General features: G+C 50.8%; 2 long non-coding RNA genes across 8 annotated transcripts in view; one reads left to right on the top strand and one right to left on the bottom strand.

The window, feature by feature from the left end:
- Nucleotides 1-1,834: 1,834 nt before the first annotated feature.
- LOC149127892 (uncharacterized) overlaps nucleotides 1,835-24,297 on the bottom strand; it is a 36,836-nt gene continuing 14,373 nt past the window's right edge. Inside the window, exons 2-3 of one of the 3 annotated variants that reach the window (XR_016229109.1) lie at nucleotides 19,168-19,275; nucleotides 11,139-11,272 (exon numbers count right to left, since the gene is read on the bottom strand). This is a non-coding gene — a long non-coding RNA (uncharacterized LOC149127892). Of the gene's footprint in view, nucleotides 4,655-11,138; nucleotides 11,273-16,300; nucleotides 16,486-19,167; nucleotides 19,276-24,297 lie in introns of those variants that run through there. The other 2 variants (XR_016229110.1, XR_016229108.1) reach the window with 2 other exon arrangements.
- On the top strand, nucleotides 8,894-14,812 carry LOC103352164 (uncharacterized). Of its 5 annotated transcripts, XR_016229105.1 has the most exons (5): nucleotides 9,326-9,644; nucleotides 9,960-9,985; nucleotides 10,154-10,375; nucleotides 11,221-11,364; nucleotides 14,530-14,805. It is a non-coding gene; the product is annotated as an uncharacterized LOC103352164 (long non-coding RNA). The 5 variants fall into 5 exon arrangements; XR_016229104.1 differs by having other exon boundaries at nucleotides 8,898-9,985; nucleotides 11,051-11,364; nucleotides 14,530-14,810; XR_007913969.3 differs by having other exon boundaries at nucleotides 9,334-9,985; nucleotides 14,530-14,803.

Raw genomic sequence — 24,297 nt, 5'->3', positions numbered from 1 at the left:
GTGGGCTGGTGGGCTGGTGGGCTGGTGGGCAGCAGGGGCCAGGGCCCTGCACAGTAGGCCCTTTAGTACCTGCTTCTGTGCCTCGTTCGCTCCTGGACAGCCTGGATGTCTCCCCGTACCCACAGCTGCCCCTAGAGCGGCAAAAGGCATTTTCCTGGGAATCCTAGAGATCCAAGCCGTCCTAACCGTCCCAGAATTCCAGGGTAGATCTGGCAGCGAGGAGAGTGAGCCCCAGTTCCTGCCCACGCCTGCGCCAACCTCCAGGGCCCTCCACGGCCTCTCCTTCCCACCTTGCTGTGGTTTGGATGTGGTTCAGTATCCTCCAAAGCTCTGGGCAGTGGCAGGGGGAGAAGCTGTGGATCCTTCTGGAAGTGGGGCCTAGTGGGAGGCCCGAGGGGGCCCTGCCCTTGTGAGGGTTGATAGCAGTTTTGGGGCAACCATGGTAGTTCTCACAAGAGAGTCATCACGGTAGGAGCAAACCCAGCCCTTCCTGCTCTGTGACTTCCAGTGTCCGCATGTGCCCCTTCCTGCCCCCAACACACGCTCCTGCCATCACCATCAGCCAAGCTGCGATGCAGCCTGCAGAGGCCTTTCTGGGGGGCTGAGCCTCTGCCTGCACCATGCACTTGAAGCTGCAAGCCCAGCAAACCTCTTTTCTCCATAAAGTTGGGCTGTCTCGGATAGTTCCTTACAGCAGTGGGAAGATGAACAATGCACCCCTCACCCTGAAGGGTGGGGCCACCTCCTGCAGGGACCCCCAAGCCTGGGGCGGCCGACAGCCCGGGAGCCCCCTGCACAGTGTGCCTCTGCCCTGGAGGGGATGCTCATCTCCAGGCTGGATAGAGGCCACGTTGCAGGGTAGCTCCTGGGGAGGATCTTCCAGGCTAGAGCTCCAGTTCCCTCACTCATTCGTTCATTCATGTAGCAGAACTCCTGAGCCCTTGCTCGAGGCCCAGGGCTTGTGCCAGGACCGTGGATACAGAGGTAAGGGGCGTGTTACCCCCCTGAGCTCAAAGCCTAAGGCAGGAGGTGAAGAACAGACAGGTAGGTCGATGTGTGGGAGGCTTGAGGGGCAGGCTCCTCGCCTCCCAAAGCTGACACCATGTGATACGCTTAAGAGAGGAGCCAGCATTTAAGTCTCCATGGACACAGAAGGGAGCAGCCAGCCTGGGGGGCACCCACACCTGAAGACGGGAAGTTTGCCTGGAGAGACAGGAGCAGTGACATAAACAGAGGCCTAGAAACTTCTAGAAGGTCAAAGAGTTAGACTGGCAATGGTTCTGGGAGCCAGAGGAAACAGGCTGTCGGCAGATGCCATGAGTGGTCACATTTACATTTTAGAAGATGGTTGACAGCAGTGAGGGCAGATTAGAGATGAGACAGCTGAACAACAGCAGTGCAGGTGGGCGGGGACCACACAGCCGGGCAGATGCGATGGGTGAGGAGGTCGGTGGGAGGATGGGACGTGCCACTGCCTGCGTGCGGGAGGTTATGCAAGAGGGAGGGGGATGGGGCAGGTGTTTGGCACAGTGGTTGCTATTTGGGACACCCACAACCTCATGTTGGAGTGCCTGGTTTGAGTCCCAGCTGCTCTGTTTCCCATCCTGCTTCTTGCCAATGCACCCCCTGAGAGGCAGAAGATAATGGCTCAACCCTCTGGGTCCCTGCCACCCACATGGGAGATCTGGATGGAATTTCAGGTTCCTGGCTCCAGCCTGCCCTAATCCCGACTGTTGTGGGCATTTGGTGAAGTAAGCCAGCAGATGGAAGATCTCTTTCCATCCGTCTCTTTTTCTCTCTCTCTCTGCCCTTAAAATAAATAAGTATGTTAAAATATGGATCACTGAAGCTTTACTTTGACAAACAGAAGGAAGATGACATCCAACTTCTGGCTGAAACACCAGGATGGGTAGTTGAGCTCATTAATCAAGGTTGGGAATTCAGGATCAGGAACACATATGTGGCAGACGATGAACACTTCAGTCTTGAACTTGTTGAGTCTGATGCATTTGTGGGACAAATGAGAGATGTTACCAAGCTGCTGCATATTCCTGCCTGGGCTGTTGGTGTCACAGATTTGAAAGGCAGCGGTGTGGCAAATGTCATCATGGAAGACATCACCAGGTTTGTGACAACAAGGATAAACCTCGGAGGAGCACCATCATACAAGAGAATGGGAACAGAACCTGGACAGCGCAGAGGGGAGTGCCCAGAGGGAAAAGAAAAAAATCAGAGGAGGGGCTGGCATTGTGGTGCAGTGGGTTAAGCCGCTACTTGCAACACCACTATCCCATATCCAAGCGCTGGTTCCAATCCCAGCTGCTCCACTTCCAATCCAGCTCCCTGCTAATACACCTGAGAAAAGCAGCAGAGAGGATGGCCCAAATCCTTGGGCTCCTGCACTCAAGGGAGACCTGGATGGAGCTTCCAGCTCCTGCCTTCAACCTGGCCCAGCCCCAGCCATTGTAGCCATTTGGTGAATGAACCAGTAGATTGAAGCTCTCGCTCTCTCTCTCTCTCTCTCTCTCTCTCTCTGTCTCTCTATAATTCTGTCTTTCAAATGAATAAATAAATCTTTAAAAAAAGAAAGAAAAAACCAGGGGAGATAAAGAGCAGGTACATTAGGATTTCTTGCATGCTTCAGAAACAGCCGATTCAAACCGGCCTACATCATAGAAGTGATTTAAGGCATACACGCCTAGGAATACCGGCCAGTGCCGGCTTCAGGTTGGGTTCAGTTCAGCTGCTCTTTGGAGGAACATGATGGATCCCCTTCCTTTTGGTCCTCTGGCTCTGCCTTCTGCAGGATTAGCTTTACTTGAGTGACAGCTGCCAGGTTTCCTACTTCTTCCTCCAAATCCAGGGTAAAGAGACCCTCTGACCCAGAGACCTCCCTGAGGAGCAAGGACACTTCTACCCAACTCATTGACTCGAATCTGGTAACATCCCCCTAAAACAATGTCTCTGATTCGCTGATGCCAACGCCATTTTCTGCAGACTTAGAGCAAGGGATGCAGTTGATTTTCCACAAAGCACAGAGACGGAGCAATAGAGTCCTCTAATAGCAGAGCCCTTACCCTATTACCAACAGAGAAGGGACCTTGCAAAGTACCCAGACAAGAGTTCACAAGGGGGAGGAAGTTGTCAACAGGATCACCCACCCAGAAGGTGTGTGTTTTGTGTGAGGTGGGACTTAGTGGTGCTGGAGGAGGGGCTCCCTCAAAAATTCTTCCTGAAAATTGCAACCCCAGAAGGGAGTTGAGCCAGGAATAGGCTTTAGATGATGCGAGTGCATGCCTGCCACGTGTGTGTATGCGTGTGTTTGTATTAGTGTACGTTCCCGCAACGCTTACATAGGGAAGGAGGGGTATTCAGTAGAGGGAGGGTCTTGTGCAAAGATCCAGAGGCAGGGCTGACGCTGTGGCTTAGCAGTAAAGCCCCGCCTGCAGTGCCGGCAGCCGATATAGGCACCAGTTCGAGTCCCAGCTGCTTCACTTCAATCCAGCTCTCTGCTGTGGCCTGGGAAAGCATTGGAAGATGGCCAGGAGACCCAGAAGAAGCTCCTGGCTCCTGGCTTCAGATCAGCGCAGCTCCAGCTGTGGCAGCCAATTGGGGAGTGAATCAGCAAATGGAAGACCTCTCTCTCAGCCTCTCCTCTGTGTAACTCTGACTTTCAAATAAATAAATAATCTTTAAGAAAAAAAAAAATCCAGAGGCAAGGGTGAGAGCACCAGTGAGGGTAAAAACAGGAGCCCAGCATGTGAGGCGGGAGAGGAGAGCAGTGAGCAGAGCCCCACCCCACAGTTAGCAGAAGAGCCGCACAGAGCCTCGCGCCCACTGCCGTGAAGGCTGCGGGACCTGCTGCAGGACCCCGATATGGACGGCTCAGCCACACTGCGGTTGACAAGGATCACTCCAGCTTCGTGCTGGGAGTTAGGGAAGGGGCGAGACCGCAGTCTGCAATGCAAACTAGCAGGAGCCCAGGGCAGGTGGGGGTGGCAGGGAGTGGTGAAGACAGAGTTAAGGCAGCAGAGGGGACAAGAGAACAAGGCTGGGGAGTGGGTGATGTGGAGGGTGTGAGGAGGAGGCTCTGGATGTGAGGGCAGGGCTGGGCCCCTTGGGCCACCATCCAGGCTAAGGGCCCTGCCTGCCCTCTCCCCACGCCCACGCATTCGCCCACCTCCGAGATACCCCGTTCCGTTGCAAGGTGCTGCCCCAGTCAGGATGACTGACGACTAATTGTGGAAAGGAAATGGCATAAACACAGGTGGGCTCGCTGCAGGCTCCAGCTGACTCCACAGGTGGGGTGGAGAGAGGGGAGGGGGCTCGGAGAGGAAGGCACTGCTCCCAAGGACCTGGAGGTGAGGCTTTTATCAAAGGCAAGTGGAGGCCAGCGCAGCCACCAAGGAGTCGCGGGAGCAGGGGAGCAGGGGGACAGGATCCGAGGTCTTCATTCTGGAGCAGCTCCCTCTGTGGCGGTCATTTTTCTTCGTGAGGGTGAAGTGCTTGCGATCCCTGCTCCAAGAACTTGGACCCCACGTCCGATTTCCTGTAGACTTTGGCTCCTGTTGAATGGGAGACACTGGAATCCTTGCCGCGGGGGACTGGAGCACATTGCACTCTTGGCTGCACTTCCTTGGCCCTGGCTCCGGTTCTGGGGAGAAGAGGAGAGGAAGGCTCAGGGATTGATGGAGACAGAACACCCGAGGGAGAAGGGAGAAGGAATAAACAGCTCTTCCTAGGAGTCCCTGCAAGAAGACAGAGCCGGCGAAGCTGCTTAATTCTCAGCCTCTGGTTTCTCGCTCAGTGTCTTCAGCCCTGCAGTGTGGGCCTTTGTGTGACTCCGGTTGGGGGTGGAGGAGGGGGAGGGGGAGGGGAGGAGGAGCTGATGACAAAGCCTAAAGCAAGCCACCACTTTGGAAGACACAGCCCCACCTGCCACGGCCCACACAAGTGGACTTGCCCTATTTTCCTCCCTGAGATATGGTCCACGTTCAACCCCGACGTCCGAGGAAAGAGGACAGGCGGTGGGGAGGGGCTGGAGTTGGTGGGCTCAGGTGGCAGAGGCCAGCACTCCACGCTCCGGCCCTCTCTCTGCTCCGACGTCACAGAAGCGTCTGGAAAGACAGCGGCAAGACATCCTGGCCTCTGTGAGAAGACGCTCAAGGGAATCTCTCCTCCCATCTCTGCACCTCTCCGCCCAGTCACGGGAAGGCCACCAGGTCAAGAGCACCCTCGCTTCACTCCCCACCCCTTCTTCCCCCACACTGAACACCAAGAATAACTTCCTGCTGGGGGTGAGGCGGAGGTAAAAAAAGATTTAATTACAGTGTGTCTTTCTGACCTCACTCCCCTACCCCCAGGAGCTGCCCTGTGGCCCAGCCGGCTGTGGTGTCAATGGGCAGGACCTTGGCCTAGCTGACACCAACCTCCGGCCAGGCGCCACCCAGTGAGAGCCTCGGTGCCTGAGGGTGGGCTCCAAGCCAGGCTCACTCACTCTCCCAGCAATCCCAGAGCCAGCGCCGGTAGACCAGAAGATTCTGTCTTGGGTTCCTACTTAAGAACCCTAAGGCAGGCTGGAAAGTGCTTCTAGGTTTTTGGAAGACAGGGTCATCTTCCCCCAAGACGTTTCCTGGACAACATTGTCCCCACCTTTAATTTCCTATTTATTATTATTATTATTATTATTACTATTTGAAAGGCAAGGAGACAGAGAAAGATCTCCCACCCACTGGTTCACTCTCCAAGTGTCCACAATAGCCAGGGCTGGGCCAGGACGAAGCCAGGAGCCGAGAATTCCATCCAGGTCTCCCACATTGCGTGGCAGGGGCCCACGTATCAGAGCCGTCACCTGCTGTTCTCAGGATGCATTAGCAGGAAGCAGAGCTGGGATCCGACCCAGGAACTCCAGTGTGGGATGTGGGCACCCCAAGCAGTGTCGAACCCCCCTCCTGCCACCAACAATTCCTAAACCTCACCCTCCACTCCCACCCCCACCCACTCTTGCTGTCCTGTGGCTGAAGGCCACGATTGCGTCACACTGGCTGCCTTTTCCCAGTCAGTTCTCAATGGCATCAAAAGTAACTTCCTAGTGTGGGGCTCTCCTTCCTCGTGGGTGAGCCTGGACACACAACTGCCCTACTCACCTTAACCCCCAGTGCCCAGGGGAACCTCAAAAATGCAATGGCTGCCAAGCAAACATTCTGCAGGGGCCATCTCTGCATTCAGCCGGCTTGCAAGCGTCTTCTTAAATGCTGATAAGCTGGTGAGGAGGGGCTTTTCTCTGTCCACTCCCACCCCCCAACACACACACACAACCTCCTAAACTCCTCTGGACCCCTTTGAACCCAGCCCTCAGATGTTTCTGAACGCTGGGGCAGGGCCAGGCGGAAGCTCCTAGGGAGCTCCGTGAAGACCCAGCTTTCTGGTTTGGGACCTCACCCACCAGGACTCCGTTAACTGCCTTTGTTGTCCGAGAAGCTGAGTTAGGAATCCCAGCTCCCTCCAGGAGGTAGGAGGTGATTAAGATGAAGAAGAGAATAAAAGCTTTTAGACAAGATCCATCCGCCTGCGCCAAGAACAGCTCTCTGCAGCCCTACAAGTGCCCGCAGGACCATCAGAGAGAAGCCGGCGCCCGGGTCTCTGTTTGTTAACTCAGGGAACGGCTCTGTCTCGGGATTACGGCCATTGAAAACATCTCCTCGACCTGAAGTCTTTTCTCTGTCAAGCGCACAATCGCATCGTTCATATTTTCAGAGGAATCTGTCACCAGTTCCATAGGCTGCCTCCACCAGCAGGGAGGGCAGGAAAGCAGTGTGCCCAACCCTCTCCCACTGGGACGAGCTGAGGATGGGGTCCTATGCTACCAAAGCTACCAAAGTGTGGTCTCTCCCTCCCCACCAATCCTGCCCCTGTCCCCTGCTCTCTCCTAAGAACCAAGGCCAGGGGAGAAGGACAGATGTCATACTCCTAGGGCCAAGAAGAGGAAGATGAACTACGTAGCATAGCTTCTGAGTGCACTTGATCTTCACAGCCAGCCACTGAGGCTGGTCTTTCACAGAGAAGAAAATGGTCCAAGGGGCTGGAGCTGTGGCGTGATGGTAAAGCTGCTTCCTACAGTGCCGGCACCCTATATGAGCACCGCTTCAAGTCCCGACTGCTCCACTTCCAATCCAGCTCTCTGCTATGACCTGGGAAAGCAGTAGAAGATGGCCCAAGCCCTTGGGTCCCTGCACCCACGTGAGAGACCTAGAAGAAGCTCCTGGCTCTTGGCTTCAGATCAGTGCAGTTCCGGCCATTGTGGCCACTTGGGGAGGGAACCAGCAGATGGAAGACCTCTCTCTCTGTCTGTCTGTAGTTCTGCCTTTCAAATAAATAAATAAATCTTTAAAAAAAAAAAAAAAAAAAAAAGTGGGCCCAGGCCACAGCGGCAAGAGCAGGGTTTGAACCCAAGTTCCACTGGCTGATAATGAAAATGTGGGCCAGGGCCAGGGTTGTGGCTTAGTAGGTAAAGCCACCGCCTGCAGCACCAGCATCCCACATGGGTGCCAGATCAAGTCCTGGCTGCTCCTCTTCTGATCCAGCTCTCTGTTATGGCCTGGGAAAGCAGTAGAAGATGGCCCAAATGCTTGGGCTCCTTCACCCACATGGGAGACCTGGAAGCAGCTCCTGGCTCCTGTCCTCTGGGTTGGCCCAGCCCCTGCCATTGCAGCCATTTGAGGAGTGAACTAGCAGATGAAAGACCTCTCTCACTCTCTCTGTAACTCTGCCTTTCAAATAAATAAATAAATCATTCTTTTTTAAATGTGGGCAGACCACTAGGAGTTTGAGCTTTGGGTCCCATCTCAGCTGTGCCAGTGGCAGTAGTGCCTCCCTGACCACCCCATAGGCCCCAGGGGGAGGGAAGTTGGGTGCAAGTGCTAAGTGCAGGCACCAAGTTTCCGTCTACCATGCAGTGTTTGTCAAATGCAAACTCTCAGAGCCAGGCGAGCTTTCCTTCATTGTATCCCCACCACTCAAATCAGCGCCTGGGACATCTGTGGCTCTTGGAGGGGAGGGAAGCAGTGTCCAAGCCCCATCCCATGGGAAGCAGGTGAGAGAACTTGTGGTGGTCTGGACGGTCCAGGTTGGCAGGAGTGGCAGGGAGGCAAGGTGTCACATGACACACTACCCCAACCCAAGGAGGAGCACACAGTTCTGGGGGTGGGATGCAGATAAGGGGACACCCAAGCCCAGTCTGTTAGATCAGCCATATCCTGATGCCCAAAGCATACCACGCTTTTTAAGGTTTCTGTTTAGTTATTTGAAAGGCAGAGTGAGTGAGTCAGTGGGGGATGGACAGGGGATATCCAGTGGTTCACTCCCCAGATGCCCACAACAGCCAGGGATAGGCCAGGCGAGGCCAAAGCCAGAAGCCTGGAACTCCACTGGGGGCTCCTACATAGGCGGCAGGAACCAAAGGACCCAGGCCATCACTTGCTACCTCTCAGGCACAGTAGCAAGCTCTATGGGAAGCAGAGGCAGGACTCGCTCCCAGGCGTTCCAGTATGGGATGTGGGTGTCCCAAGAGGTGGCCAAGGCTGCTGTGACCACAATGCCCACCCCGACGCAGCATACTTTCAGTGCAAGCCTGATGGTGGAGACCAGCAAAGGGTTCACCCCTGCCTGTTCCCAGCCCCCCCACAAAACCTCATGGCTCCTGACAGAGGATGACCCTGGCTCATCTAAGAGTGAAACAGGAGACAGCGCTAGGGGCAGGCTTTGCCGGGGAGCGAGCCAGAGAAGTGCCAGGGAATCGGTCCCCGCAGAGGGCATCCCTGACAAACATGGCTGTCCCCGCCTCAGGGAACCCTCTGTCACTCCAGGGCTTCTTACCTGTCCCTGCTGTGGGACACCAGCTGCAATCCTCTTGCCTCTTCCTGTGGAACTAGGTGCAAGACCAGGGACTTGGTGTTCTGCATCCCTCTTCATAGACACACCGTAAAGTGAACACAGGGGATGAAAGAAGACCAGAAGGGGCCCCACTGGCCACCAGGACTTGCAGCTCCATTGCCCCTGTGCCCTGCGCATCCCCTGCTGGCCTCAACCTGCAACACTGTCCACTGGGGGTCCTACTCACACTGGTAGGGGGCAGGGCAGGCAGTGGGCAGCCTCTGAGGCAGGAAGGCAGCCTCTCCCTGGGCCGCCATGTGTGCCTGCGCCTGCCCAGCCAGGCAGGAAGCGACCGTGCCAGATCCCATCTGCAGAACCACAAGTACGCCTCCCTCCCTCCAGTGATTTGTGTGTCAAAACCATGCCAAGGCTGTAAATCAGGTGGTCGGAAGCTCCTGTTTTCCTGCTCAGAGACAGAATGTACTGCCACCAGCTCCCAAGCCTGCCTGATTTCAGGGAATTTTGAGCAGGCACTAACCCTGGGGCAAGGCTGGGGGGAGCTTGATCTTGGCCCTGGTCCTGGCTCTGGGCTCTCCTCCTCCCCGCAGCCAGGGGCTTGGTGGGCGGCGACCTGGAGCCAGGTGCCTTTCCCCCGTGTTAACTGCTCGCAGCTCCTACCCGGCAGGCTCCGGCAGGGAATTTTCCACTGCCTGGTTGGATTTAGCTCATTTAGCGCGGCTGCCTTGACTTTTCGCAGTGAGGGGCGCTGGAAGGTGGGGGCACCCTCCCTGCGTTGGGGTCTTGGGGGCGGCATGGGTCTGTGTGCGTTTTCACCTTGGCCCTGAGAGCAACTCCGCACTGGGTCCTGCAGCCCTGGGGCGTGGGAGGCGCTGCAGCCCAGAGAGGAGAGCAGAGCCCTGCTGCGTGCGCTGCGGGGGGGTGCAGAAGCGGGTCAGCCCCCTCCCCTGAGCCTCCTCTCAGGAAGTCTGGAGATGCCCTGTGTGGGTGAGGGGCCCCTCCCTCCCGGAACCGCCACCGCCCCCCAGCCCTGGGCCGACGATGCCCTCTGGGTTCTGTTTTCATTCCAGGCTGTGGATCCGGCCGTGGGAAGCAGGTAGGAAACCATGGATTCTGGGGGTTAAATGAAGAAATATATTTAGTGCTCACAGAAAGCCAAATATTGGGTTAGCAGCCAGGAATGGAGGGGGGGGGGACCCAAAGCAAACACCAGAGGAAAGGCATTCCTCCCAAACAAGGTCCCTATTCATTTTCCAAATTGCAGGTGCAGGGGCCCACAGGGGAGAGAGCTGCTGGGTCTGGGGCTTTGATGAGACCCCCCCCAAACACCAAGGGGTGCCCAGTGCCCTCCAAAAGGCCCACCATATCTGGACTGAGAACAGCACCCTGGCGCTGGCTCGCTCCCTGAGCCGGCACCTAAAGCTGTCTGGAGCCTGCAGAAGTGGGGAGGAGGAACCACAAACAAACACTCCTCGTTTGACCTTGAGTAAGTGACTTAGCCTCTCTGGCCCCATCTCTGGAATGTAAGGGTTGGAGTGGGGTTTCACAGGTCATGAAGTCCCACTATCCTGTGCCTGCCTAAAGCAAGCAAGAAGAGGGAGCGTGAACAAGACCACAACAGCCAACAGATGGACCTTGCTCCAGGAGCCACAGGGACACCAGTTGACCTATTCCCACTCAGCTTTCTGTGCCTTGGCCCTCTGTGGACAAAATGTAGGGGTTCTGACCTGACTCCTCCAGGACCCAGACTCCAAGGCCCCACCTCTGCAACCTGCTCAGGCTGACTCTGGGCAGGGGCTGCACCGCCCAGCCTGGCCTACTGGGCAAGCAAAAGAGGGGTCAGGGGTCCTGGACAGGTTGAGGGGAGGGGGAAGAGAGCAGGCGCCCCCTGGACACGTTCCGTGGGATCTCAGGAAAGGCACGGTTTGTCCACCTGACTCCAAGACTGATTTGTGCCCGGGGGATCCCCTCCCCTCTGGTGGAGGTGGTTGGGGGAGCCCAGCAGTAGCAGGTGACAAGGGACATTCAGAAGCAGAAGTTGCCAAAGGACTGAATCATAACCAAACAAAAGAAGGACAGGGAGTCCTCCCCCGGGTCTGTCTCTCTTTTTCCTGGTCTTTCTTTCTCATGCTCTGTTCCCCTCTCTCTGGTTTTCTCAAAGGGCCTCAAGCTCTGGGGGAATCTGGGTACCCCCCCCCCACCTCATGGGCTGGAAACACCTACCTGAGAACCGCTATTTCCTGCACGCTGCCGAAGGCCCACTCCAGAGAGCCCCAGCCTGGAGGTAGCCCTGCGCACTGGTGAACGCCCTACCTGTCCCTTTCTCCCCAGGTTCCAGTCCTGTCCAGCACGGAGTCAGCAGGCACGCACCTGTCCTGTGAAGCTTGGGAGAGGATACGCAGAGGCAGCCACTGACAAAACTGTCAACAAATAAATAATCCCAACAAACTTGCTTCTTCCCCCGCATTGCCTAAGGTCTGTACTGCACCATTAGAAATCATCCTTAATATCCATCCAACGGGTCGCCTGCTATTTATCTTACAAATCCCCCCCTAACCATCTGCCATCCCCACTACCACTGCCCCTGTGGGCCCTTGGCATCTATATTAATCAGTTTTTCTGCTGCTGTAACAAAACCTCATAGAGAAAAGTGGTTCCTATAGCTCTCAGTTCTGGAGGTTGAAAGTCCAAACAGCATGGTACAGGCCCTGGTGAGAGTCCCATGGCTAATGAGGACAGGAAGCCAAACTGCTGAATGGGGCCCAGCTTGCTGTTGGTTGTTTTTTAAGATTTATTTATTAATTTGAAAGGCAGGGTTAGAGAGAGACAGAGAGAGGGAGAGACATAGATAGAGGTCTCCGCTGGTTCACTCCCCAAGTGGCCACAACAGCTGGAGTTGGGCTGATCTGAAGCCAGGAGCCAGGTGCTTCTTCTAGGTCTCCCATGTGGGTGGTAGGGGGCCAAGCACTTGGGCCATCTTCTGCTGCTTTGCCAGGCACATTAGCAGGCAGCTGGATGGGAAACGGAGCAATCAGGACTCCAACCGGTGCTCATATGGGATCCTTGCTGTGCCACAATGCCAGCCCCTCCAATGTTTTTGTTTGCACCCAATTCCCTGTATTAAATCCCTTTCTGCTCGAAACACTCTGAGTGATTTGTGTGTTCCTGACTAGCAAAGATATAATGGCTGTGTTTGAAGATACACTGTTTTTTTCTCAAACAAACAAACAAACAAAACAGAGCAGTAACATGAGAGAAACAATTAGGGTACAGGAGAGCAAGTCCAGGAGATCCAACATTCAAATTATAGGAGTTCTAGAAACAGAACTCAGAGGAAAGGAATACGTCAAAGAAATAGTTCAAGAAACAGTCCCAGAATGAAAGGACATACATTTGCACATGGAAAGGGCCCACCTAGTGCACCACACATAGAATAAAAATAGAACCAGCCGGAGCTGGCTAATCCTCCGCCTTGCAGCGCCAGCACACCGGGTTCTAGTCCTGGTCAGGGTGCTGGATTCTGTCCCGGTTGCCCCTCTTCCAGGCCAGCTCTCTGCTGTGGCCCGGGAGTGCAGTGGAGGACGGCCCAAGTGCTTGGGCCCTGCACCCCATGGGAGACCAGGAGAAGCACCTGGCTCCTGCCATCGGATCAGTGCCGGTGCGTCAGCCGCAGTGGCCATTGGAGGGTGAACCAACGGCAAAGGAAGACCTTTCTCTCTCTCTCTCTCTCTCACTGTCCACTCTGCCTGTAAAAAAAAAAAAAAAAAATAGAACCATGTCGAGCACGTCCTAGTTGAATTTCATGATGTTAGGGCTGAAGAAAGGATCCTTCAAGTTTCCGGAAGAGGGAAGACACAGTCATAGCCTCATTATCAAGACAGAATGCATTCAGATTTCTCAAAAGCAGGAATGGAACCTAGACATCCACTTCTGATCCAACTTTCTGCCAATGCGCCTGGGAAGGCAGCAGACGATGGCCAAGTGCTTGGACCCCTGCTACCCACGTGGGAGGTTCCAGACGGAGGTTCTGGCTCCTGGCTTCAGCCTGGCCTGGAACTGGCCATTGCAGCTATTTGGGGACTTAGTCAATGGATGGAAGATCTTTCTCCCTCCTTCTCCCTCTCTCTGTCACTCTGCCTTTCAAATAAATAAAATAAATCTTAAACCATAATTGAAGTAGCAATCACATCTGAGAAAAACCACTTTTCCATGTGTAAAGAATTTAATAGCTTTATGTATTCATTCATTCATTTGAAAGGCACAGCAATAGAGACAGAGAGCTCCCATCCGCTGATTCAATTCCAAATGCCTGCAATGGCTAGGGCTGGTCCAGGCTGAAGCCAGGAGCCGGGAACTCCCTCCTGGTCTCCCACATGGGTGGCGGGGGCCCAAGCACTTCGACCATCATCCACTGCCTTCCCAGGCACATCAGCAGGGAGCTGGGTTGGAAGTGGAGCAGCCAGGACTCAGAACCCTGCTCTGATATGAGATGCTGGTGTCACAAGTGGCAGGCAATTTAACCTGCTATGGCACAACACTGGCTCCCCAATAATTTTTCAAAAGTATTTCCTAAGCACTGTCTCTCAGGAAGCTACCAAAGAATGTGTCACACCCAAAATAAGGAAGTAAATCACGAAAGGGAAACCTTGGAATACGAAGAAAAAAAAAAAAAAAACAATCCTGGGAAGAAGTTAGGAAATTCCTGGGATGATGAAGGGAGATACCAGAATGACAGCTGTGTAATTAGTGTAGAACGCAACCAATCCAGACTGGAGTAAATCAGGAGGCTCCAGGAAAGACTGTCTCCAGAAGATACGGGGCCAGCACCGTAGCACAGTGGGTGAAGCTGTTGCTTGTGACACCAACATCCCATATGAGCACTGATTCAAGTCCTGGCTGTTCTACTTCCAATGCAGCTCCCTGCTAATGCGCCTGGGAAAGCAGCAGACGATGGCCCAAGTACTTAGGCTCCTGCCACCTATGTGGGAGACCCGGATGGAGTTCCAGCCTCCTGGCTTTGGCCTGACCCAGCCCTGGCTTTACGGGCATTTGAGGAGTGAACTGACAGATGGAACCTATCTCTCTGTTTCTGTCTCTCGTCTTTCTCTGTCACTCTGCCTTTTGAATGAATGAATGAGTAAATAATTTAAAAATCTGCTTTAAAAAATTAGAAAATATCCATGTAAAATCGACCAGACAGATCTCTAGCAAGCCTGACCAATGAAAATGGAAAGGATACATCTCCATTTACACAGAAAATTTTTAAATAGTGTGCTGTCTGGTGTTGTGGCACAGTGGGTGAAGCTGCCCCTTGGGATGCCATATCAGAGCCCTGGCTCCAGTCCAGGCTCCCCTAGTTCCGATCCAGCTTCCTGCCAATGCACCTGGGTGGGGGTGAAGTAGATGATGGCCCAAGTACTTAGGCTCCTGCCACCCACATGGGAGACCCGGATGGAGGTCCTGGCTCTTGGCTGCAGGCTGGCCCAGTCCTGACTGTTGCAGGCATTTATAGAATGAGCCAGTGGATGGAACTCTCTCTCTCTCTCTCTCTCTCTCTCTCTCTTCCTATCTGTCTTGCTCTGTTACTTCATCAAGTAGATGAAAATAAATAAAAATTCACCTTTAAAATATTGTGAACAGGGCCACTGCTGTAGCACAGTGGGTTAAAGCCCTGGCCAGCAGCACCAGCATCCGATATGAATACCGGTTCGAGTCCCCAGCTGTTCCACTTCTGATCCAGTCCCTGCCAATGCTCCTGGGAAAGCAGCAGAGGATGGCTCAAATCCTTGGGCCCCTGCACCCACATGGGAGACTCGGAAAAAGCTCCTGGCTCCTGGCTTCGGATCGGCTCAGCTCCGGCCATGGCAGCCATTTGGGGAGTGAACCAGTGGATGGAAGACCTCTCTCTGTCTCTACCTCTCTGTAACTTTTTCAAATAAATAAAATAAATCTTTAAAAAATATATATTGTGAATAACTTTATGTACTCAAGAACTCGAATGAGACAGATAATTTTCTAAAGACAATTCATGGCCGGCGCCGCGGCTCACTAGGCTAATCCTCCACCTAGCGGCGCCGGCACCCTGGGTTCTAGTCCTGGTCGGGGCGCTGGATTCTGTCCCGGTTGCCCCTCTTCCAGGCCAGCTCTCTGCTGTGGCCCGGGAGTGCAGTGGAGGATGGCCCAAGTGCTTGGGCCCTGCACCCCATGGGAGACCAGGAGAAGCACCTGGCTCCTGCCATCGGATCAGCGTGGTGCACCGGCCTCAGCACGCCAGCCGCAGTGGCCATTGGAGGGTGAACCAACGGCAAAAGGAAGACCTTTCTCTCTGTCTCTCTCTCTCTCACTGTCCACTCTGCCTGTCAAAAATAAATAAATAAATAAATAAATAAGTAATAAAAATAAAGACAATTCATCGGCAAAATTGATGCAAACATAAGCAGAAAGCGTAAGTAAACCAATAGCTATTAAATTGTTGGGATTGCTAATCACTGCTCTCTTACCCTAAAGGACACCTGCCCTTCTCTTACACTTGAAGGCATAAATAAACTCCGCCTCTTAGGGACACGTTTTCAGTTGTGGTGGCGGTTGCCCTCCCAGACACCCCTCTGGGGAGGCTGTCTGTAGGACGTAGGGCAGCTGCACACTACATTTCTAACTTCCCTTTCCACTAGGTGTGTCTGGATGACTAAATCCTCACCTTTACTTGGGAGCCAGCGTGTGTGCTGCTTCTCCATCACTCACTGTTTGTGTCCTGGCGCCACTGCTGACCAGGTGCCCGTGGTCTGGGGGCGTGAACAACGGGGCTCCTGTTCTCACAGCTCTGGAGGCCAGAAGTCCAAGTCAAGGTGGTGGGAGGCTGGTTCCTTCCCTGCATCCCCAGGGGAGCGCTCTCCTGCCCCTGTCTGCTGTCTTCAGATGCTGTGCCTGCAGCCAGGCTCTCCTGTCCAATCTCTGCCTGCACACTCACAGGGCATTCCCCAGCAGGTGTCTGCATGTCTGCTGCTGTGTGGAGACTGGTTCTCCTGGATTAGGGGCCCCCCTGCTTCAGCGTCGCTGCTTCCTGAGTGTGTCTGCAAAGACCCTGTTCTCAAGACAGGTGGCATTCTGGGGGTGCCTGGAAGGTGGGGCGCCAGAGTGTCAGTGAGGGGGGATGCAGCGATGTTTCTCTAAAAGGAAACGCTTGCTCGCTGCATTCTCTGCCCCGCCCTTCCTGTGGGCAGCACGGACTCAGAGCTGCAGTGCCTTTAGGTTAGGTAGATAAAGACAAACACCTTTGGAGATGGCAAAGAAGCAAAGTGGGGACACTGTGGGTCTGCATCGAGCCAGGACCACCCCACCAGCCTGGGCCCTTTATTTTATTTTATTTTATTTTATTTTATTTTATTTTTGGACAGGCAGAGTTAGTCAGTGATAGAGAGACAGAGAGAAAGGTCTTCCTTCTGTTGGTTCACTCCCCCAAATGGCTGCTGCGGCCAGTGCACTGCGCCGATCCGAAGCCAGGAGCCAGGTGCTTCCTCCTGGTCTCCCATGAGGGTGCAGGGTCCAAGCACTTGGGCCATCCTCCACTGCACTCCCGGGCCACAGCAGAGAGCTGGCCTGGAAAAGGAGCAACCGGGACAGAATCTGGTGCCCCAACCGGGACTAGAACCCTGGGGTGCCGGCGCCACAGGCGGAGGATTAGCCTAATGAGCTGTGGCTCCGGCCCTGGGCCATTCATTTCTACACTGAGCAAGAAGTATGCTTCTTGCTGGATTTAAACACCTGTACTGGGGCGGGGGGCGGGAGGAGGTTGGTCACTGATGTCAGAGCTTAGCTCTTACTCTTAGGAACATGCTTCTACTCAACTCATCTAATAAGGATCTTAATTTTATTCCCCAAACCCAGTAAGCACCAAATTTTTAAAAATCGTAAACTAGTATCATTTATGATCATAAATGCAGAGGTTCTAAATGAAGTGTTAGCAAGTTACATTCAAGGAAACATGTATACTTTTATGGTGACCTAGTTGTGTCTATCTCAGGAATTCAAAAATGGAATGGTTCAACATAATATAATCTATTAACATATATTTCTTTAAGGAGAAAAATCCACTTAACACAATAGATTAAGAATATTTGCTAAGATCTAATACTCATACAATTGAATAGGTAAATATGAAATATATAGCTAATACAAAGGAAATAGTTTAAGGTTTGTTTATTCCTGATAATGGTACTACAGTTATTTTTCTTTTTTAAAGAAATCTTATCTTTTCATGATACACACTAAAATATTGACAGATAGCATCATGTGATGTCTGGGATTTGCTTCAAATAACAGAGAGGGGAGAGGTTAGCAAAGATTAACCAGGAGCCAAAAGTTATTGAGACTCTATAATGGGCACACAGAAATTTATTATTCTAGTCTACCTACTTTCTAAAAAAGAAAAAAGATTTATTTATTTGAAAGTAGAGTTACAGATAGAAATAAGGAGAGACACAGAGATCTTCCACCTATTGGTTCATTCCCCTAAATGGCTGCAAAGCCAGGGCTGGGCCAGGCCAAAGCCAGAAGCGTCATCTAGGTCTCTCACTTGGGTGGCAGGGGCCCAAGCACTTGGGTGATCCTCTGCTACTTCCCCAGGGAGCTGGATCAGAAGTAGAGCAGCTGGGAGTCAACCAGTCCCCACACAGGAAGCCAGGGTCGCAAGCAGTGGCTTCACACTATGCCACAATGCGCCCCTAGTTTACCTACTTTTATGTATGTTTAAATTTTTCTGTATGCTTAAAAGAAAATATAAATTCACTTATAACTTCAAAAGAAACTAAAGGCTTATGTACGTATGTGTCATTTATCAAAAGATAGATACACAGGTTTTTTAGAAAGATTTATTTATTTATTTGAAAGTCAACATTACAGAGAGAGGAGATACAGAGAGAGGGAGATACAGAGAGAGAGATATTCCACATGATGGTTCATTCCCCAATGGCCACAACAGCCAGGGCAGGGCTAGGCCATAGCTAGAGCTAGGAGCTTCTGAGTTTCCCACGTGAATGGGAGTAACCACTACACACCCATTAGGATGGCTAATAATCAAAACTAGAACAGGGGGCCAGCATTGTGCAGCAGCAGCTTAAACCACCACTCGGAACACCGGCATCCCCTATTAGCACCAGTTCAAGTCCCGGCTGCTCCATTTCCAATCCAGCTCCCTGCTAACGTGCGTGGCAAGGCAGCAGAAGACGACCCAATTGCTCGGCCCCCTGGCAACCGTGTGAGCATTTGGGGAGTAAAACCAATGGATGTGCACTCTCTCCCTCCCTCCATCCCTCCCTCCCTCCTTCTCTCTTTCTCTCTCTGCCTTTCAAATGAGAAGAAAAAAAAATTTTTAAAGATGGAGAACCAAAAATAGTAAAAGTCTGGTTCAAGTCCCAGCTCTACTTCTGATCCAGCTTCTTGCTAACACACACCCCGGGGAAGGCTGCAGGTGATGGCTCAAGTATTCAACATATAGAAGATTTCTCCCTGCTAGACTTTCAAATAAAAAAGCGAAAATAATTAATTAATGTAAAAAGCCATGCAAAGAGATTTAATTTAAAAACTCAGTAGATAAATTTAAATGGAATACAAAAATCATTCACATAATCCAAAAGAAGATAGGAAAGAGATACAAGGGAATTTTTAAAAATGCTAAAAAGAGAGGCCAGCGCTGTGGTATATCAGGTAAAGCCACCACCTGCAGTGCCAGCATCCCATATGGGCACCAGTTAAAGTCCCGGCCGCTCCATTTCTGATCCAGCTCCCTACTATCCAGCTCTCTGGGAAGGCAGTGGAGGATGGCCCAAGTCCTTGGGCCCCTGCACCAGCGTGGGAGACCCAGAAGAAACTCCTGGCTCCTGGCTTCAGATCAGCCTAGCTCTGGCCATTGCAGCCATCTGGGTAGTGAACCAGTGGATGGAAGACACCTCTCTCTCTCTCTCTCTCTCTGTCTGTCTCTCCTTCTCTCTCTGTGTAACTCTGACTTTCAAATAAATAAATCTTTTTTAAAAATTGCTAAAACGGTAGAACTGACTTCAGACATATCAATACTCACATTAAATAAAATGGTCTAAAAGATTGTCAGGCTAGATTTTCATACAAACAAGGGGGGAAAAAAGTAAAACCCAATAATTTACTGTCTACAAGTTTATGGTAGAGGTATATTTTAAGCAAAAGAATGGAAGAACTTTGTACCATGCCTACACCAATCCAAAGAGTGCTGGGGTGTTTCTATGAATATTAGACAGAAGGGGTAGGTACCTGGAATGGTGGTTAAGATGCTGTTCCAAGTATCCATATCTCATATCCGAGTACCTGGGTTCAAATCTTGGCTCTGCCCCTCATCCCAGCTTCTTGTTCATGTGCACCCTGGGAGACAGCAGGAATTACTGAAGTACCTGGGTTCCTGTTACCCACGTGGGAGACCTGGATTGAGTTCTGCGCTCCAGACAGCCTCACTCAGCTCCGGCTGTGGCAGGCATTTGGAGAATGAACCAGCAGATGGGAGACCTTTGTCTGTCTGTCTGTCTTTCTCTCTCTCACTCTCTGCCTTTCAAATACATAAGAACTGGCTTATTAATTAAAAATTTTAGGGGCTGGTATCATGGCACAGCAGGTTAAGCCGTTGCCTGTGATGCCTGCATCCCATATGGCACTAGTTGGAGTCCTGACTGCCACTTCTGATCCAGCTCCCCAAAAATGTGGCCTGGGAAAGCAGTTGAAGATGGTTCCTGGCACCCAAGTAGGAGACCAGCTCCTTGCTTTGGCCTGGCCCAGCCCTGGCCTTATGAGCATTTGGGGAGAGAACCAGCAGATGGAACATCTCTCTCTGTTTCTGTCTCTCCTCTTTCTCTGTCATTCTGCCTTTTGAATGAATGAATGAATGAATGAATCTGTTTAAAAAAAAATAGAAAAGATCCATGTAAAACACTGATCCTTGTAGGGAAACTTAATCAGCCAGACAGATCTCTAGCAAGCCTGACCACTGAAAACACAGCAGCACAGTTGCTGATGCAACGCCAGGTCCCATACGGCCGCCAGTTTGTGTTCCAGTTCCTTCGCTTTCACTCCAGCTCTCTACTAATGGCTGGGAAAGCAGTGGAACGTAGCGCAAGTGCTGAGACCCGTGCCACCCACTCGGGAGACCTGGAAGAAACTCCTGGCTCCTGACTTCAGCCTGGCCTAGTGCTGGCCATTGGGGTCATGTGGGGAGTAAACCAGCTGATAGAAGGTCTCTCTCTGTCTCTCTTTCTCTCTGTGTGTAACTCAGGATTTCAAATAAATAAATCTTTTTAAAAATACAAATAAATAAATATTTTTTCAAAAAGGCTGATCAAAGCAAAAGGAGACTTGGAAGTGTCTACAATTATAGTAGCTATTTCAATACTCTTCTCTCAGTAACTGCTATAAAGCAAGCCATCAGAAAATCAGCAAATACAGTACAAGGAATTGAGCTATTCCACCTGCCAACTGGATCCAACTTTGATTTACAGAACACTCCACCCACAAAACAGAATCTGCCTTCTTCTCAAATACACCTGCAATGTTCCTGCGGTAGATTACATCCATGGTCATAAAACAAACCTTAATAAATGGAATAGCTTTCAAATCATGCACAGTATATTCTCTAAACATAATGGAATTAAACAGGCAATCAATAACAGAAAAATAACCTGAAAACCTCCAAGCACTTGAACTATGGTTCAAAGAGGGAATCTCAGGGAAACAGAAAATACTTTGAACTGAATGAAGACAGAACACATCAGAATTTGTAGAATGTGGCTAAAGCAGTAGTTAGAGGAAATTATATAATATTTTTTAAAGATTTACTTTATTTATTTGAAAGACAGAATTACAGAGAGAGGTAGAGACAGAGAGAGAGATCTTCCATCCATTGGTTCACTACCCAGATGGCCGCAAAGGCCGGAGCTGCGCTGATCCGAAGCCAGGAGCCAGGAGCCAGGAGCCTCTTACGGGTCTCCCACGTGGGTGCAGGGGCCCAAGGACTTGGGCCGTCTTTTACTGCTTTCCCAGGCCATAGCAGAGAGCTGGATCAAAAGAGGAACATCTGGGACTAGAACCGGCGCCCATATGGGATGCTGGTGCTTCAGGCCAGGGCTTTAACCTGCTGTGCCACAGTGCTGGCCCCCGGGAACTATATACTATTAAATGTTTGTATTTGAAAAGAAGCTCTCAAGTCAATATTCTAAACTTAAGAGATTAGAAAAAGAAAAGTAAAAGCAAATCAAAAGAAAAGAATATGTATAAGAAAGAAACCAATGAAATTAAAAACAATAGAGAACATCAATGAAACTAAAAGCTATTTCTTTGAAAATTTTAATAAAGATTTGATAAACCTCTAGTTAGACTAGCAAAATCTCAAATGAACTAGAACACCACTATAGACTCCACGGTCATTAAAAAAAAGGGGGACTATTACAAGCACTCAGCAATAATAAATTTGGTAACAGATAAATGAACCAATTCCTGAAAAGTCAGAAAGCTCAAATAGTCTCATATCTATTAAAGAAATTGAGCTCAGAGTTTGAAATATACTATTTATTGAGGTAATGATACAGAATTTAGAATTCTCTAAATATTAGGCAAGAACCCACTCAGGCTTATTAATAATGGGGATTTATTAATAAGCATATGGTGACATCATATGGCACCCCAAATTCTGATAACATATGTGGCATCCCAGGTGGGACTCCTGGGGAACTTTAGAGGGGCACATTTTCATATGTATTTTAGGGGGTTAATTCCAATATCAGTAATAGATCAGCATTCCCATTGCTGTGGTGGTTACACAAATCTACACATGTGTTAAAACTTAGATCTATATATACCACCTCCCTTTAAAAGTCAGTGGTGGGAGGGGCCAGCACTGTGGCATAGCAGGTAAAGCCAGCTCCTGCAATGCCAGCATCCCACACGAGCGCCAGTTCAAGTCCCGGCTGCCCCACTTCCGATCCAGCTCTCTGCTATGGCCTGGGAAAGCAGTAGAAGATGGGCCAAGTCCTTGGGCCCCTGCACCTGTGTGGGAGACTCGGAAGAAGCTCCTGGCTCCTGGCTTTGCATCAGCCCAGCTTTAGCCATTGTGGCCATTTGGGGAGTGACCAGTCAATGGAAGACCTCTCTCTCTCTCTCTCTGCCTCTGCCTCTCTATAGCTCTGCCGTTGCAATAAATTAATAAATCTTAAAAAAAAAAAAGTCAGTGGTGGGCCTGGAGTTTTGGCATAATGGATAAGGCCACCACTTGCAACAGCAATAGCAACATCTCATACAGACGCCAGTTCGTGTCCCCGCTGTTCCACTTCCCATCAGCTCCCTGCTAATGGCCTGGAAAGCAGTGCTTGGGCCTCTGCTTCCAATGTGGGAGACCTGGATGGAGTCCTGGCTCCTGGCTTCAGTCTGGGGCAGCCCTGGCTGTTGTGGACATCTGTAGAGTGAACCAGCAGAGAGAAGATCTGTCTGTCTCTCTTTGTCTGCCTTTCAAGTAAAATAAAAATGTTTTTCTAAAAAGGTTTTTAATTAAATTAAGATTGCTAAGAGTTACTCAAAGGCCAAATGAATAAGTGGATAATAGTAAACAGGAAATTCTCAGAAAAAAAAAAAAACAAATGAACAAAAATTGCAACGATATTCAAGTTTGCTGGCAATCAGAGAATGCCATTAAAATATGACAGTGAGAAAACAGTTCATTCCCAAGGAGGGATGATAGCGAGCAGTGGCGAGAGCAGCGGGACCTACACGTACTGGGGTGGGAGCAGTGCTGTGAAGCCCCTTTGCAGTGGCATTTGAGGAGAAGAAAATGAAAATGAGCCCACCCTTCCCCTGCAATTCCCCTTCTAAATATTCTTCTAGGAGTGCAAAAAGGTTCGTTGCAGCATTGCCTACAATAGCAAAACATTTTTTAAAGCCATTGAATTTAAACATGGTAGTAGTTCATGATATGATGGGATATGAAATCAACATAAAACTTGAAACCATATGAAATCAATGTGAAACTTGCAAAATAAATTTAAAAAAAGATTTATTTACTTGGAAAGGCAGAGTCACAGAAAGAGGGAGAGACAGAGGTCTTCCACCCACTGGGTCACCCCCAAATGGCTGCAACAGCCAGAGCTGGGTCAAGCCAAAGCCAGGAGCTTGGAACTCCATTTGGGTCTTCTCCATTGGCGACTGGGATGCAAGCACTTGGGCCATTTTCCACTGCTTTCCCAGGCTCAACAGCAGGTAGCTAGACCAGGAGTGACACAGTCAGGACACGGACTGGTGTTCATATGAGATTTTGGAGTCACCAGGCAACAGTTTAACCTGCTGCACCGCAACGCCAGCCCCCAAAATACAATACTGAATGAGAGAGCAAGCTGTAAGATGACATTAGTTACATAAGTTTGAGAACACATAAAGCAGTGCAAATACTTGATGAGCCTCAAAAACATGCCTGTGAAATATAAACACAAATGCAGGACAGTTGCTACTGCTAGGGAACAGAGGGCAAGGTGTTCAGGGTGGAACACACGTTGCTCCCGGCCTTTTGGCTAAGACAAAGTGAAGGGCAGAACACACAAGGGGCCTTCAATTGTATCTGGAATTTCATGTTAAGAACAAGCCAGCAAGGCAAAATACTGAAATTCAATGGAGATGGATGGTGGGTTCTCAGAACTTCATCATGCTATCCTTTGTATATTTCTTGGTATTTAAATATTTCATAATCAAAATAATAACTGCCTCTTACACAACACTGCACCATCATAGTGCATAGCCCTAGCTGGGAGCACCGGATCTAAGTTGCCTGGGCTCTGATCCCATTCCTACTGCTCACAACCAATGGAACCCCGGCAAATCAATGACCTTCTCTGAGCCTCAGATACCATAACCATAACACAAGGCTAACAATACAAGTACTTTCCTGATAGTATTTTTTAACATGTCTTTATTTGGAAGGCAGAGAGAGGGAGATCTTCAATCCAATGGTTCACTCCTCAAAACCCCCACAACAGCCCAGAGAAGCCAGGAGCCAGGAATTCCACCTGGGTCTCCCACATGGGTGGCAGGGGCCTAAGCACTTGAGCCATGTTCTGCTGCCTCCCGGGCGCATACGCAGGAAGCTGGATTGGAAGCAGAGTAGCGGGGACTTGAACCGAGGCTCCAGTATGGGATGTGAGCATCCCAAATGGCGGCTTAACCCACCTCACCACTGCCTGCCCCACCTTTTGTATTTTCGTGGAGATCAAATGCATCGAAATGCAAGACGTCTAGCATAATGCAAGGCACAAAGCAAATAGGACCTCTTTTTTTTTTTTATATTATTCTTTATGCTTTGAAACTCAGCTGTGATCCGTGTGAAACCTTCCCCAACACCGTCCCCTCACCAACCCCGGG

This window comes from Oryctolagus cuniculus, chromosome 2 (assembly GCF_051225735.1).
Source record: "Oryctolagus cuniculus isolate XC-2025 breed Fujian yellow rabbit chromosome 2, ASM5122573v1, whole genome shotgun sequence".
NCBI lineage: Eukaryota > Metazoa > Chordata > Mammalia > Lagomorpha > Leporidae > Oryctolagus > Oryctolagus cuniculus.
Note: the sequence above shows the minus strand (reverse complement) of the source record. Positions and strands in the feature narration are given on the sequence as shown.